General features: G+C 41.0%; 1 pseudogene; it reads left to right on the forward strand.

The window, feature by feature from the left end:
* Nucleotides 1–19: 19 nt before the first annotated feature.
* Nucleotides 20–16,631, forward strand: LOC136465927 (uncharacterized; annotated as a pseudogene).
* Nucleotides 16,632–16,903: the final 272 nt, after the last annotated feature.

The raw sequence follows: 16,903 nt of genomic DNA on the forward strand, positions 1-16,903 counted from the left end.
AGCTTTTTATGATTTCACAATGGATTTAAAAATCATCAAGCTTCTTTTGGGCTATCCTAAAGATTCTACTTGGTACATAGCTGGTGTAGAAGGATTTGTTGAATTTGCATTTGAAGATAAGCCCGAAGATACCAAGATTTATTGTCCATGTCATACATGCGTGCATACTAGTCTCCTATCCAGGGATGAAATATATGAACATTTGGCCCGCAATGGGATACTTCAGAATTATGAAGATTAGGATTTTCATAGTGACCCTTCGGTACAGCACACCGTTGATGAACAACCACAATTTCAGAATGAAGAAATGCATCATAACATGAGTCAGCTGCTTCATGATGCATTTTATCACATGTATGATGACATACCTATGACAGATACCGTAAATCTTTCGAATCCACCTGTCAGCGGGCCAAATTTAGAAGTAGAAGAGTTCTATAAATTGGTTGAAGATTAAAAAAAAGCCTTTATGGACAGGATGTGAATTAACACTGCTAATTTTACTTGTGCTTTTGTTCAATGTAAAATCCATGAACAAATGGTCAGATAAATCATTAGGTGGTCTACTTGGTATTTTGCAGAAGGCTATTCCAAATGGAAAGGAACTGCCCAAAAATTTTTATGAGGCTAAGAAAATTATTTCCAAATTTGGCTTGGGCTATGAAAGCATTCATGCATGCCCAAATGATTGTGAACTATTTTGGAAAGACAAGGAAAATGATGATTTTTGCTCAAAGTGCAAGGCTTCTAGGTGGATAGGTATGGAACCTAAAACCAAACTAACAAAGAAGCAAAGAAGGAAAGCAACGCCTTGTAAAGTATTAAGATACTTTCCTATTAAAGACAGGCTAAAAAGACTATTTATGTGCAAAGAAACAGCATGTTGACACAAAATGTGACACACTGTGCCTCACACACAGCAAGCCGGAAAGCGTGGCTTCAATCAGGTCCCCGGGTGCTTCGTGATCCGAAAACGTGCCAGTCAGTTTGACCTGAAAAAAACTAACAAGGGATAAAACAGTTAAATGCCAAACCAGAACATGTCGGGTGAGACCAGACAGTTCCATATATATACGACCCTGAAGCCACTTACAACGACATACAGCTATAGGAAGTTGTCTGCCAACAAGTTTATAAACCATTCAGCTAATCGTAAGATGAACACACGTAAAGATCTGATTGCCGAATGCATGTGCATGGGAAGACATGTTTGAACAAGTAAAATTAATTATGAGTTAATGCATAACCAAGCTCAGCAGTCCAGCCGAGTTGGGGTCCATGAAGAAGAAACATGCAAATAAACATGATTAAACTAATCTAAAACCTGCATCTGCCGCACGACACCTAGTTTCGTTAAAGCTTAAACGTAATTAACATGCATGAACCCACGACATGTGACAATCTAGATTAAAATAATTCAGCCATTACGAGCATGTTATCTATTTGCAAAGGTAATATGAAAAGCAATGATCATTGAAGCACGAATAAAACCATAAGAGAGGGCCGAACAATATCAATCTAGATTGGGCAGAAGTGTGTTACAAATATATAAAATATTTAAAACATGCAACACAGGATAACTTAATAAATCTATTTAGATTTTGCCGTATCTAATAGAGCCGATAACTGTCTTGCTTTCACTAAGCATATTGAGCAAACGCCTGCCGCACGGTATCTACTCATAAACAAAGCATAAGCAAACACTTCTTGATTGTCAAGCAAAGATTCGCCGCACGATCATTGAAAACAAACAAGACTACTTGCATCACGTCTAAATCCACCGCATGATACTAAACATGATAACAAGGTTGTCGAAACTTATGGAGGTCGACGGATCGATGACTCCTCTCGAAGAACTCGACGACACGACAAAAGAACTTGAAAGTTGGCACGGGGCCGGTTGTATTGATTTGGTTGTGAACCCCTATTACAATGGTCGAGGGTCAATATTTATACCCTAGACAAAACACGAGTCCTAAAAGACTACAATTTACAAAGGAACTCTTAAACAAACTTGGAAACTACGATTCCTTGCCCTAAACTCTCAGAGTCCTTTATTATTACAACTTTCATCTTTTCGATCGGCTTTGCCTGCCATCTTCTGCTTTCCCGAATGGAGTCACCACCTTCTGAAGTAACCGACTACACAAGCATTTAGCCGACCGCTCGTTTTGTTTGCCGAATATCCTTCTTCCCGCATGCGGGTCCACCTGTCATCCTCCAAAGTCGACCAAAATCCAGTGTTAACACATGCCCCCTCAATTTCGGGATAAAAGTTGTTTTATTCTGAAATTGACCACAAGCTCCTTCTTCCTCCTAGGTCAGCACCGTTCAACACCGCAGCCGCTGTCCAAAAAATTCAAGCTTTCAGTGCAACCTCGGACCCACTTTGAATCTTCAATGGTGACCCAGGATGAAATTCCAGAGGTAAACTTCACTTATATTCGGCAATTTCCACTTGATCTTCCCGTTCTTCTTTTGGCTTATTCCTCTTTGATTTCAATCACCCTTTAAAGGAATACAAGAATCAGATTTTGATCCCTTATGCTGCCAACCCCAATTCCTATTTCCTCGGCCCAATGGGAAATTCTGACCCTTTTGAAATTATCGAGAAGGGAACCCAAAGAATCCCTTTCAAATCTGGGATCACCTTGCCAAACCGATGGCCAAACACGTTCAAGAATTGGCCATTTCCCCCAATCGCTGGATGGCGGAATTGGTATAGGAGAATGCTGGAGAAAAGCAGCAGCCACTGGGAAAGTCAAGACATCAGTCATTGTCTGGAATTATCCTTAGCAGAAACATCCAGAAACGATTCCCTTTTGATAGCAGCTTCCCATTCTTGGTCTGACACCATTAATGCCTTCATCTTCGGCCATGGTATGATGACCATCACTCTAGCCGACGTGTTCATGATGACTGGCTTGAACGTGTCACTACCAGTATACCCTCATAAGTACAAGAGCAAAAGTAATCAAAGAGCCGTCAGCTCTGGATGTGGATGGGTCAAATACATCCAGAACTACATGAATGCATCTGGCACCATTTCTGACAAAGAGTTGAAAGCCTTCATGAATATGTGGCTATGCAGATTCATCTTCTATGGAAAATCCAATGAACCAACTCTGAATCACATGGTGATGGCTGAAGACTTAGCTGCAGGCACTCAGATCCCACTAGGCAAATATCTCTTAGGGTCTGTTTATCATACGATGCATCAGATTACTCTTCAGATGCGCCAAGGTGGAGAAATCTCTTGTGTGAATGGTCCTTGGTGGCTAATTCAAATGTGGCTCCAGCTATACATGCATCAAATAACCCTTGTGAGCCTCTTCAATCTAAGTTTTCTTTCAGTTAACTATGCTGAAGGCAGTACAGCAAAGGTTAAGGCTTGTCAGACTTATAGGGAAGCAGCATCATCTATCAGCATTGACATAGACATTGGTCATTTCTTCAAGCTGTTTTTCAAAGGATTCGGCAATGTACTCTGGTTCCCTTACAGAGAAAATGAAAATTTGACTTTGTCCTGCAAGTTTAGCTATGAAATTGGTTGTTCAGGTCAAGAATCCACGGAGATCTTTAACTCCTTTATCAAACCTTGCACTCTGCCAGCCGAATTTCATCATGGGAGGTTAGTGCAGTCCACCTATGAATTCTACTATCCAAATATGGTGGCCAGACAATTAGGATGTGGCCAGCTGCCCCCAAGATTCCTCTTCTCAACAATCATAAAGTCAAGGGAAGTCATAACAGAAAGAATGGAAGCCAAGAAAATCTTTGAATTAGGATGGGAATTGCCAACATACGAACCATCTCCATTTGGGCTAATAGATGTTGCTCATCCCTTCTTTGTCTCTTGGTGGCAAGAATGGCATGCTCATATCTTCAATATATCAGTTCATCCTTTATGCAAAAACTTACAGCCCGATTTTACTTCTGATAGTGAGGTAATTTCATTATGCTCATCATTTCCTGCTCTTGAATTCACTTCTTATTTTAACATCTGGTTATGCACAGGATCTTGAGTCTACTCCCCCTGCCGAAGCAATTCAGTACTATTCGGCTGGTCCCAAGCCTACTCTGGGGTTTGATGCTCCAAAATTAAAGGAATTCATGAAAATTCCTGCAACTTTGGATTCAGTACCTTTAAAGGCACTCATGAGAACTCCTGCTACTTCAGCTACTGCATCTTCAAGAGGAAAAAGCAAAAGGAAAACACCTGAAAGTTTTCTCTTACCCAAGAAACCAAGGACCAAGAAAGCCAAATTATCTCTTAAGGTATGAACCTTTTATTCTCTATCAGGTTAACAACCCCACTTAGCAGTAAACCTGACCACCTCTATATTCATTACTTCCATTGCAGCCACAAGTCGAAATTCCCAGACTAGGCAGCACCTCAACAGCTGTAAAACCAACTCCTGAAGTTTCCACTGAAAATGAAGAAATCCATGACAGTGAAGCTTCAGAGACTCATGAGGCTGAAGGTTCAAAGGCTCATAAATCTGATGAGACTATAGGTAACATCGTTCAACCAATTCTCTTTTTTTCTTTTTTTTTTAAATAACATCTATCCCTTATGCTCATTATCATTTACTTTATTGAGAATAGATGAAATCTTAGATGAACTGGTAAGGGAAACTTCTCCTGATCAAGCTCCAAACCCGTCCCTTTTGAACATTCAGCCAAGTCCTCCAGCAAGCCAGGGTATAACCCATCCTGATGATCAATCAGTTCAGCAGGTAATGCCTTGTCTTACACTATATTTTAGCAAATTCACCCAATCGGCTAACACCTCCTTTCTTCTCTTTTCTTTTAGAAGAACATCACTAAACCGACCACCAGCTACTCCTTCTCTATTGAGGACTACATCATTGAGAAAGGTGAAGAGATTACTTCTCAACAAACCTTATCGCTGGAAAATCAGGCTCGGCTAAAAGAGGTGATCATTCTGCTGAACAAGGATACCATTAGTCTGGTTCAGGATGCAGATCAGATAAGAGACCTCCTTGAACTCATTGATCAAGATATCCCTTCTGCTCTCAAGGCCCCCCTAGAATCTGTAGCCCATCTTGATGACCACTTTGCCATGGTGAGAAGGGCAACCAAGAACATATCTTCAAGGGCTGCTTTGCAGAAGGATAGATCTTTGAAGAAGCTGGAGATTAAAGATCTTTACTCTCATATCCAGACTACAAGAAATTCCTTGACAACCTTGGAGCCTGAACTGAAAGCCATGGAGGATGAAAAAAATAGACTAGAAGCTCAACTAGCCGAACTGAATGCCAAAATTCAGTCTCACAGGGCCCATATAGCTAATTTGCCGAAGAACATAGAAGCAGCTTCACTAAAGATAACTTCGGCCATCAAAGAAGATTAGCAAATCAAAACTAAGTTATCCAGCATCCAGAGTTCTGGAGATGAGGATCAGAAAGTGCTAGATAATGTTAGCCGAATCAGGACTGAAGCCATAGAGGCAATCAATGAGCTTCCAAACAAGTAGATATTGGGCTTGTAATAAACTTAAGTGTGATATCCTCTATCCCTTGATTTAATCAACTTTATGTTTACATATTTTCATTCGTTTGAAAAAGCAATCGGCCATTTTCCCTTAAATTTCTCGATTAGAATATAGCCGATTGTCTCCATTCTTCCGATAGCCGAACGAATCCTAATTTAAATGTTGTGAGGGTATAGCCGAACAATGCTGGCTCCAACAAATCAGGGAGATAGTCGAACGACGCCCGACTTAATCCATGCCTGGCCCAGCCCAGTAGCGGTCCAGCTGAAAGGGAAAAACCCTACTCCATCGTTCGGCATTCTCGCCCCACGACTCCGTGGAATTCGCCACGATTCTTCGCTTCGGCTTATAAATAGACCCTTCCGTTAGCCTTCATCGCTATCTCCATTTTAGCGTTCTCATACCTGTCTCCTCCACTTCCTTTGTTCGATTCATTCCAGAAGAAAACCCTAACCTCCACCAAAGTAAATGGCGAACAGTGGCGACCGTGGCAAGCGACCTGCCGACGGAGAGGCGGAAGGAAGCAGAGCATCGCGCTGCCGGCGCCGTGGGTACGAATCGGCTTTTTGCCCCCTAGCGATTTTCTCGTTCATCTCTTAGTTTCGATTTTTTCTTCCTCATTCATCAGGATAAGGGTCATCAGCTCCAGCCAATATCATCTCCTTCCTCTAGCGACAGCAGCTCAACCGGGAACTCTATCATTCGGCTCCTCTGGATCCTCCAGCTCTTCAAGCTCCTATCATCCCAATCCTTGGGGCCCAGCGGAACCAGCAGATGCACACCATCCATATTCTCACGAGGAAGCGCTCAAGTTTCGCCAGGAGAGGGACGAGGCCCAGGAGGAGCTAGGCGACGTCTCCAAGAAATTCGGCATCGAGCAAGCCGAATGGGAGGACCAGCGGAAGCAACTCTGCGACGCCATCACCGGTTTGATACCTTCATTTGGTTTTATCATTCTGGCTTCCCCCGCTTGCTGACCCATTTTTTTTTCTCTTCTGCCTAGCTCTTTCTGCGGAGAATGACCGCCTGAAGGCGGTGGCGAACAAGGTTGCCGACAAGGTGAATGCCCAGGGGAAGACATCCGAGGCACGCCTTGATGCTGTGGACGGCCGTGTTGATCAGGCCGTCATCCAAGGTGTGCACCTTGGTGTTTCTCTCAGGCTGGCGGTAATGACCTCCCGAACCAACGAAGACTACTCCTTCCAGCCAGTCGGCTTCGCTGGAGGACGCCCGGACGAGATCGACGACATCGATGAGCGTCTGGAGGTCTACGATGATCATGCCGTCGCCCTTGCCGAGTCAACAAATCCCCAGTCCGTCCTCAACAAGTTATTTGAGGAGTAGTTTGTATTAGGATGGACTTCTGTAAATAAACTTGTCTTTTAGAAGAATACTTATTTCTTTGATTCTTTTCGGTAAAATTCTGCCTACGACTGTCAGAAAAATGCTAAAAACACCCCGGTCTTGCATAAACATTCTTGTGCTAGAGGCGATGCAAACTGCATCGGCTATCTTGTGCTAAAGGCGATATGAACAATATCGGCTATTCTCAGTTTTATTTTTTAGGCTAAAGGCGATTTCCCTTTTATCGGCTTTTCTGATCTACGTTCATGAACCAACCTCAACACTGGGGTAATATTTCTTAAGAAATCTTCCATTGATAGCTCTGGTAAACTCCTCCTCAAATAAAGTCTTCAATATGTATGCATTACCAGGTACACATTCTACTATTTGGAAAGGACCTTCCTAATTTGGAGACCATTTGCCGAACGCTCTATCCTTTGTTCCAACTAGCAATATAGTTTTCCAAACCAAGTCTCCTTCTGCGAATTGCTTCAGCCTAACCCTTTTGTTATAATACTTGGCAACGCGTATTTTATTTTTCTCAATATTTTCCAATGCCTTGAGACGAATCAAATGTAAATCTTCCAATTCATCCATCATTAGATTCTTATAATCTTCTTCTACCAATTCTTTCTGTAACACAACTCGCCTTGAACCTGACCGTAATTCCCATGGTAATACAGCATGATGCCCATAAACCAGTTCATAGGGAGACATTTGAGTGGACCCATGACAAGCCATTCGGTAAGCCCACAATGCTTCATTAAGAACCAAGTGCCATCTCCTTGGTTTTTCATCAATCTTCTTCTGGATGATTTTAATCATAATCTTATTTGATGCTTCTGCCTGACCATTAGCTTGTGCATAATAAGGAGAAGAATTATACAACTTAATCCCCATATCTTTGGCAAAATCACAGAATTCTGAAGAAGTAAACTGAGTTCCTTGATCAGTTGTTATAGTTTGAGGAATCCCGAATCTGTGAATTATATGTTCCTTAACAAAACTGATCATATTCTCTGACGTTACATTCTTCAAAGGGATAGCTTCAACCCACTTGGTGAAATAATCCATGGCCAAGAGTACAAATTTGTGTCCCTTACTAGAAGGAGGATTAATCTCACCAATTAAATCTATACCCCATCCTCTGAACGGCCAAGGCTTGATTATGGGATTCATAGCAGACGTTGGAACTTTTTGAATATTGCCGAATTTTTGACAATTGTGACACCCTTTGTAATATTCAAAACAATCCTCCAACATAGTCGGCCAAAAATAACCAGTTCTCCTAATTATCCACTTCATCCGATAAGCTGACTGGTGTGCACCACACAATCCTTCGTGAACCTCATACATCACTTTCTTGGCCTCTTCTTGACTTAAACATTTGAGCAATACTCCATCGATGGACTTGTAATATAACTGATCATCAAGGAACACAAATTTGAGAGCTTTGTACCTGAGTTTTCAGGAATCTTTTTGAGATGGACCTTTCAGATAATTGGTAATTTCGTATCTCCAATCACCATATACTTGATCAGTATTTAAAACACCTTCTTCTATAGCAAAAACTTCCCGACTCTCTCGATATCCAGAAGCAGCTTGAGCTAACTTATTTGCTTCTTCATTATACTCTCTAGGGATATGATGCAAGGTTACTACCAGAAAATTCTTCAAAAGTTCTCTACACTCCTCATAATATTCTCTTAACACATTGTTCTTGCATTCATACTGACCACTCAGTTGATTAATCACCAACTCAGAATCCCCAAAGATTTCAACAGCAACGGCCTTTACTTCTATAAGAAGCCGAAGCCCTCTAAGCAACGCTTCATACTCTGCCTGATTATTAGTAACATGAAATTCAATAGGAACCGCATACTCAAAAGTTTTTCCTTATGGGGAAATCAAGAGAATACCAGCACCACCACCTTTGTTACAAGATGATCCATCGAAGAACAAGGCCCAAGGCACAATGCTTATCGCCTCAACAGAAAGATCCCGATGTTGGGTAATAAAATCGGCAATAATTTGACCTTTTACCGCCTTTGCCGATTCGTACCTTAAATTAAATTCTGACAATGCTAAAATCCATTTACCAATTCTTCCATTCAAAATTGGCATTGATATCATATGTTTGATTACATCAAAACTAGAAACTACCACGCATTCGGCATTCAACAAATAGTGCCGAAATTTGGTACATGAGTAATACACACACAAGCAAAGTTTTTCTGTAGCCGAATACCTTGTTTCCAGGTCTAACAGCTTTCGGCTAAGATAAGCTATGACTCTTTCTTTTCCTTCAAATTCTTGCATAAGGGCCGATCCTATCGTTAGGCTATCGGCCGCCACATACAACTTAAAAGGCTTGTCAAGTTGTGGAGGTACCAGCACAGGTGGTGCCTTCATATATTGCTTGATCTCATCAAAAGCCTTTTGTTGTATGTCACCCCATATAAATTTTTGATCCTTCTTGAGCTTTAATAAAGGAGAAAAGGGTAAAACTCTCTCTGATAGATTGGATATGAATCTTCTTACAAAGTTGATTTTGCCTAACAATGATTGTAATTCTGTGAGATTGGTTGGTGGCACAACTTTGTCTATTGCTTCCATGCTCTTTTTCCCAACTTCAATTCCTCCTTTATGAACTAAAAAACCCAAAAACTCACCAGCCAAAACTCCAAAGGCACATTTGTTTGGATTCATCTTCAAGCCATGCTTTCTTGTGCACTCCAGAGTCTTTCTTAAATCGGCTAAATGTCCTTCATGATTTCTAGACTTGACCACTACATCATCGATGTAGATCTCTACAATCTTGCCGATCAGCTCGTGAAAAATATAATTCATAGCTCTTTGATAAGTTGCACCGGCATTCTTTAATCCAAATGTCATGACTATCCATTCAAACAAACCAATATGACCAGGACATCTGAAGGCCGTTTTTGAAATATCTTCCATTGCCATAAAAATTTAATTATAGCCAGCATTACCATCCATAAAACTAATGACTTCATAACCTGCTGCTGCATCTACTAGTAAATCGGTAACTGGCATTGGGTAACCATCCATGGGAGTGGCCTTATTAAGATTTCTGAAATCTATGCAAACCCTCATTTTTCCATTTTTCTTGTATACCGGTACTATATTTGAAATCCACTCTGCATACTTGCATGGCCGAATGAAGTTTGCTTCTATTAATCTTTCAACCTCCTTCTTCACATTGGCCAATACCTCCTCTTTGTACATCTTCCATGGAGGTTGTTTGTAAGGACGAAATCCAGGTTTAATGGGTAATCGATGCTCAACAATGGAACGATCCAATCTAGGCATTTCCGTGTAATCCCAAGCAAAACAATCTTTAAACTCTTTCAATAGATCTATCAACTTTGATTTATATTCTGGGTCTAACTTTGCACTAATATACATCGGCCTTGGCTTAGAACCATCACCAACATCAATTTCTTCCAACTTATCAGCCGACATAAAACCACGTCCCAACTTTCCTTTGTTGCCATCGACAGGATTTCCCATTAAAAATTACTATGAGAGCCGACTGCTTGGATCGGCTGTTGGCCCTCGCTGAAAACATTTACAGGACCTTCTTTCCACACTTTTCCAGGGAAACAATCGACGCCTTCATATTCCCAGTAGGTAGATTCTGTGGCAGCAACACTTACCGAATCATCAGCATGTACAACTTCAACGTCATCTCCAATCCATTGAATGAGAATTTGATGCATGGTTGAAGGAATGCAGCAATTAGCATGGATCCAATCTCTGCCCAAGAGTAGACTATATGCCCCCTTGCCATCAATGACAAAAAAGGTAGTAATCAGAGTTTTCGACCCAATAGTCAGCTCGACATGGATAGCACCTCGGGTATCGGAAGGGTTGCCAGCAAAGTCTCTAAGCACCATGTCAGTTTTCAATAATTCTTCATTAGTCATCCCAAGCTTTTTGAAGGTAGTATAAGGCATGATATTGATAGCAGCCCCTCCATCAACAAACATCTTAGTTAAAGGCTTGCCATTGACATATCCCTTTAAATAGAGTGGTCTCAAGTGATGATTCTTGATTGGTTTGTCAAAAACAGCCTGCTGTGTTAATACAAGCTGAGCCATCAAATCCTGACATTCACTTTCATCAAAATCAGAGTACACCTCTTCTTGGACATCTTGGCTTTCGGGAGCTATAAACTCTGATGGGAGGAAGAAAGCCATGCAAGCATCAGTCGAAGGACCACATCCATCAGGCTTCTTCTTAGGACGCCATATTTGCTTTGTTTCGGTAACTTCCTGTTTCAATTCCCTATTCCTCAACCGTTGAACTCTTCTTTTCTGACTTTTCCTCAGGCCTGGAGGACACCATTGTCCTTTTTGCCATACGTATCTATAGGAATCAGCTTCTTCATCATGCACCCTATCATGAATCCAACCTTGACCTGCAAATCTTTTCCTTTGCTGATTCTCAAAATCATCTATTTTTAAGCGCCGATCATCTTCAGGAACCTTCGTTCCAAGTCTTTCATAGACGGGACGGCGGTTGACTCGAGATTGCCTATACTCGGAGTACTGAGCACTATACTCCGGACAATTATTTCTAGCAGGCAACCTCAAGCCTTCATTCCAACAATGCCTAAAGAATGAACAACCCCAATGAGACTGCTCCTGTTCTGTCATGTATTCTTCTTGCTCCCTTCGGTATACCTCTTCCTCATACCTCTGGCATTCTTCCATAAACCATTGCTTCTTATAGTAGTCCTTCTTTTGCTCTCTCTGCCACTTGTTTAGCAAAATACGTGATGTAACTCTGGGTTTGGAAGTTTGATCTTTCTCGGTTCGGCTATTCTGAAACCAAACTCGTTGCTGCAGCTCTCTACTGGTGACTTGCCGATCCGGGTCAATAGCACCACTTTTCTTTGCTCTATCAGAAGTCAACACCTTCATCTTGCCTTTACCTTTGAGATCATTGGTAGAGACCATATTCATAGAGAAAGAAATCATATTTTGTGGAAAAGGTTGATCATCAATTCTCATCTTGCCATCAAACTTCAAATGTCCCTCTTGGATAGCTTTTTGGATTCGTATTCTGAACACTCGGCAATCATTGATAGAGTGAGAATTAGTGTTATGGAAGCCACAATACTTTTTGTCTTTCACTCCTTCAGGACGTAGCATGGGATGTCCTTCTGGCAGCTTGATGCGTCCTTCCTTCATCAATAATGCAAAAAGCCTGTCTGCCTTAGTAACATCAAAATCATAGGTTCCCTTTTGTTGTTTCAACCAGCGTTGACTAATTTGAGTAGGCTCCTTTGCCCAATTCAACTCAGCTGCAGCTATCTCATCTTCATCAATATACTCAGTCGCTTCCTCCAGAAAACCTTGATACACCTCATTAGTGGCATTGTTCTTCTGAAAGCGATTATCTCTCCTGAATCCTTGGGCCTGATTACTCATAGCTGCTAAACGCTGTGCAAGTTGGCCAAGATCATCAAACTCCATGCCGAACAACTTCTCCCTGATATTCGGCAACATTTCTGCTATAGCTATTCCAGGTAGTTGATCATCTGGTAAATTCAGAGAATAATACATATTCTTGGTCTCCCTAAATTTGCGAAGATATTCCAATGGTGTCTCATTTGTTCTCATCCTCAGACTCATGAGATCGACCAACTTCTTCTCATTAGTACCCGTGTAGAAATATGAATGAAACTTCTGCTCTAGCTCTGCCCACGTACCAATGGAATGAGCTGATAAAGACGTGAACCATGTGAAAGCTGGTCCTGTAAGAGACAAAGGAAAATATCGAATCCTCCAAGCTTCATCTGAAGTAGCTTCTCCAAGCTGCATTAAGTACCGACTGACGTGCTCTATGGTACTAGTATCATCTTGACCAGAAAACTTGGTCAAATCTGTTGGAGGCTTCACCCTTGGAGGTAATGCCACTCTGTTGTACCACTCTGGATAAGGAGACTTGTATGAATAGGATTGATTTTTTGGCTTCAAGCCGAACTGATTTTGCATCATATTAGCCATCCTGTGCATCAAAACATCAATGCCTGAATCCTGATTTCCTTGTACTTGCACTCTAGAAGGCAATCCTGAAACACTCCTATACCCTAGATTTGGCACAGCATTGATAGCATTGTAATCAATAAATTCTTGATACCCATCTCCATACATATTCTTCTGTAATCTGTTTGATGCTGGAGAAACTCTATAAGCTGAAGGTGGCACTTCTCCTGTGGTACCAAATGTCACCTGGCCATAGGTGGGATGTGACTGCTTTTTAGTGTGAGTCAATCCACCTATATTTGAAGTCGATGCTCCTTCTTTTCCAACAGGCTTCTCTTGATGCTTTGGAACATTAAAAAGTGTCGATCCACTGAGTGGGCCAACATTTTCTTCAAAGTATTTATCAACCATTGGACCAAAAGTACTGATCATGATTGCCCGAAAGGTATTCAGAAAAGCTGTGTGATGGTTTGTCATGGTTTCTCCCATAGCTTTATAAACCAGGGCTGCCATCTTCTGAGCATCCTCCTCTTCAGTGTAATTAGTTTGATGTGGAAGAAGAACCCTTGGCATTGACTGCTTTTGAAACACTTTATTGCTCTTGTTTTTGGAAAAAGACATCAAACACTTCCGTTGGTATTGCTCACATGCTTGTAGCACTAAATCCCTGTAATTATCTGGCAATTCTGCCATGCTCACATCCAGAACATGATCATTGTTGATCTCAGACGCCATCTTGAACTAACAGATTGTCCCACCGGGCGTGCCAAAAAGTGTGTTGACACAAAATATGACACACTGTGCCTCACACACAGCAAGCCGGAAAGCGTGGCTTCAATCGGGTCCCCGGGTGCTTCATGATCCGGAAACGTACCAGTCAGTTTGACCTAAAAAAAACTAACAAGGGATAAAACAGTTAAATGCCAAACTAGAACATGTTGGGTGAGACCAGACAGTTCCATATATACGGCCCTGAAGCCACTTACAATGACATACAGCTATAGGAAGTTGTCTGCCAACAAGTTTATAAACCATTCAGCTAATCGTAAGATGAACACACGTAAAGATCCGATTGCCGAATGCATGTGCATGGGAAGACATGTTTGAACAAGTGAAATTAATTATGAGTTAATGCATAACCAAGCTCAGCAGTCCAGCCGAGTTGGGGTCCATGAAGAAGAAACATGCAAATAAACATGATTAAACTAATCTAAAACCTGCATCTGCCGCACGACACCTAGTTTCGTTAAAGCTTAAACGTAATTAACATGCATGAACCCACGACATGTGACAATCTAGATTAAAATAATTCAGCCATTATGAGCATGTTATCTATTTGCAAAGGTAATATGAAAAGCAATGATCATTGAAGCACGAATAAAACCATAAGAGAGGGCCGAACAATATCAATCTAGATTGGGCAGAAGTGTGTTACAAATATATAAAATATTTAAAACATGCAACATAGGATAACTTAATGAATCTATTTAGATTTTGCCGTATCTAATAGAGCCGATAACTGTCTTGCTTTCACTAAGCATATTGAGCAAACGCCTGCCGCACGGTATCTACTCATAAACAAAGCATAAGCAAAGACTTCTTGATTGTCAAGCAAAGATCCACCGCACGATCATTGAAAACAAACAAGACTACTTGCATCACATCTAAATCCACCGCATGATACTAAACATGATAACAAGGTTGTCGGAACTTACGGAGGTCGACGGATCGATGACTCCTCTCGAAGAACTCGACGACATGACAAAAGGACTCGAAAGTTGGCACGGGGCCGGTTGTATTGATTTGGTTGTGAACCCCTATTACAATGGTCGAGGGCCAATATTTATACCCTAGACAAAACACGAGTCCTAAAAGACTACGATTTACAAAGGAACTCTTAAACAAACTTGGAAACTACGATTCCTTGCCCTAAACTCTCAGAGTCCTTTATTATTACAACTTTCATCTTTTCGATCGGCTTTGCCTGCCATCTTCTGCTTTCCCGAATGGAGTCACCACCTTCTGAAGTAACCGACTGCACAAGCATTTAGCCGACCGCTCGTTTTGTTTGCTGAATATCCTTCTTCCCGCATGCGGGTCCACCTGTCATCCTCCAAAGTCAACCAAAATCCAGTGTTAACACAGCACCTCTCCTAAGATGTCATGATGAAGAGTGCATCAAGGATGGTGCACTACGACATCCAGCTAACTCCCGAGCATGGACGGACTTTGATGAAAAGTTTCCACAAATTAAGTCAGATACACGAAATATTCGATTTGGCTTAGCTACTGATGGGTTTAATCCATATGGGATGTTGAGTTCTAGATATAGTTGTTGGCCAGTTGTTTTGGTAATATATAACTTACCTCCATGGTTTGCATGAAAGAGCATTATCTAATGTTGTCTTTAATAATTCCTGGTTCTACTAGTCCTGGGGACAAAATTCATGTGTTCCTTAAACCACTTTTGGAGGACCTAAAAGATTTATTTCAAAATGGTATGCCAACATATGATGCATCAAGAAACGAAACTTTTTATTTGAGAGCAGCAATGCTAATGACCATTAGTGTCCTACCAGACTTGGGAATGCTTGCTTGTCATATGGTTCATGGAAATTTTGCATGTCCACCTTGTGGTGAAAATGCATGGACCAAACGCCTGAAGCATGGTCGCAAAGCTTGTTTTATGGGTCATCGTCGATTTCTTCCTCTTGACCATCCTTTTCGTTTGGATGGGAATTCATTTGATGGAACAGTGGAGCTTGGAACAGAGCCTCAAACTTATTATGACCATCCAATTTTAGATGAAATCACTGCATTAGGTGATTTCAAGGAGTCAAAAACTTATAAGGCATTAAGTAGTCTTTTCACATTGCCTTACTGAGATGATAATATTCTTCGATACAATCTTGATGTGATGCATATAGAGAAGAATGTGTTTGAAAATTGTTATGGTACACTATCTAGTTTAGATGGAAAGTCAAAAGATAATTTACAAGCTCGTCAAGACCTCAAAGAGATGAACATTAGGGAGGACCTCCACCCACAAAAAAAACCTTCCTGCCACCTGCAAGGTTTGCTATGTCTAAAAGTGAGAGACAAACATTTTGTAAAGTGCTTCGAGACATAAAAGTTCCCAATGGCTACTCTGGAAACATATCACAATCTGTAAATTGTGCTGAAGGAAAACTTATTGGTCTCAAAACACATGACTGCCATGTTCTACTTCAATAGCTCATGCCTATTGCTCTAAGGGGCATTATTCCAGATGATATCACAGCAGTAATGTTTGAGTTGACTGCTTATTTTCAAGGAATATGTTCGAAAGTGCTTTGGGTTGATGACCTTGACCGTTTGGAACAATCAAGTAAAGTTACACTATGCAAAATGGAGATGATATTTCCTCTTGGAATTTTTACAGTTATGGTTCACTTAGTCGTACATTTAGCAACTAAATGTAAGATGGGTCGACCCGTTTGCTATCGATGGATGTACTTCATTGAAAGGTACTGAGTCGAACTAATACAAGTTCATTGCTTGGATCATTTGCTATATATAACCTACTAAATTGATGCTTTTCCATATGCTGCAGGTACCTATGTAAACTGAAGTCATATTTTCACAATAAAGCTCATCTAGAGGCTTCAATGGCAAATTCATTTTTGACAGATGAGTGTATGGTGTTCTGTTCTAGGTACCTGGAAGGTTTCTCCACAAAGCATAACAAACCATCAAGGAATGATGAGAACTAGGATCATCTTGAATCTAACTTATATGGACATGATTCCTCTTTGTTTCCTCCTATAGGAAAACCATTGAGAAGACCGTCCAGTTTTATTTTAACCGATCTAGAGAAACTGCAAGCTCATAGATATGTACTATACAATTGTGAAGCTGTCATTCTGTACTTGAAGTGTTACCGACACCTATCAACATATTACATATGTTCCTTTAAAATTGAATCCATGTTAATTTCCATTTTAGAGAGCATGTCGCTGATCTCAAAAGAAGAAATCGTCAACGT

The sequence above is a fragment of the Miscanthus floridulus genome, chromosome 7, assembly GCF_019320115.1.
Source record: "Miscanthus floridulus cultivar M001 chromosome 7, ASM1932011v1, whole genome shotgun sequence".
NCBI lineage: Eukaryota > Viridiplantae > Streptophyta > Magnoliopsida > Poales > Poaceae > Miscanthus > Miscanthus floridulus.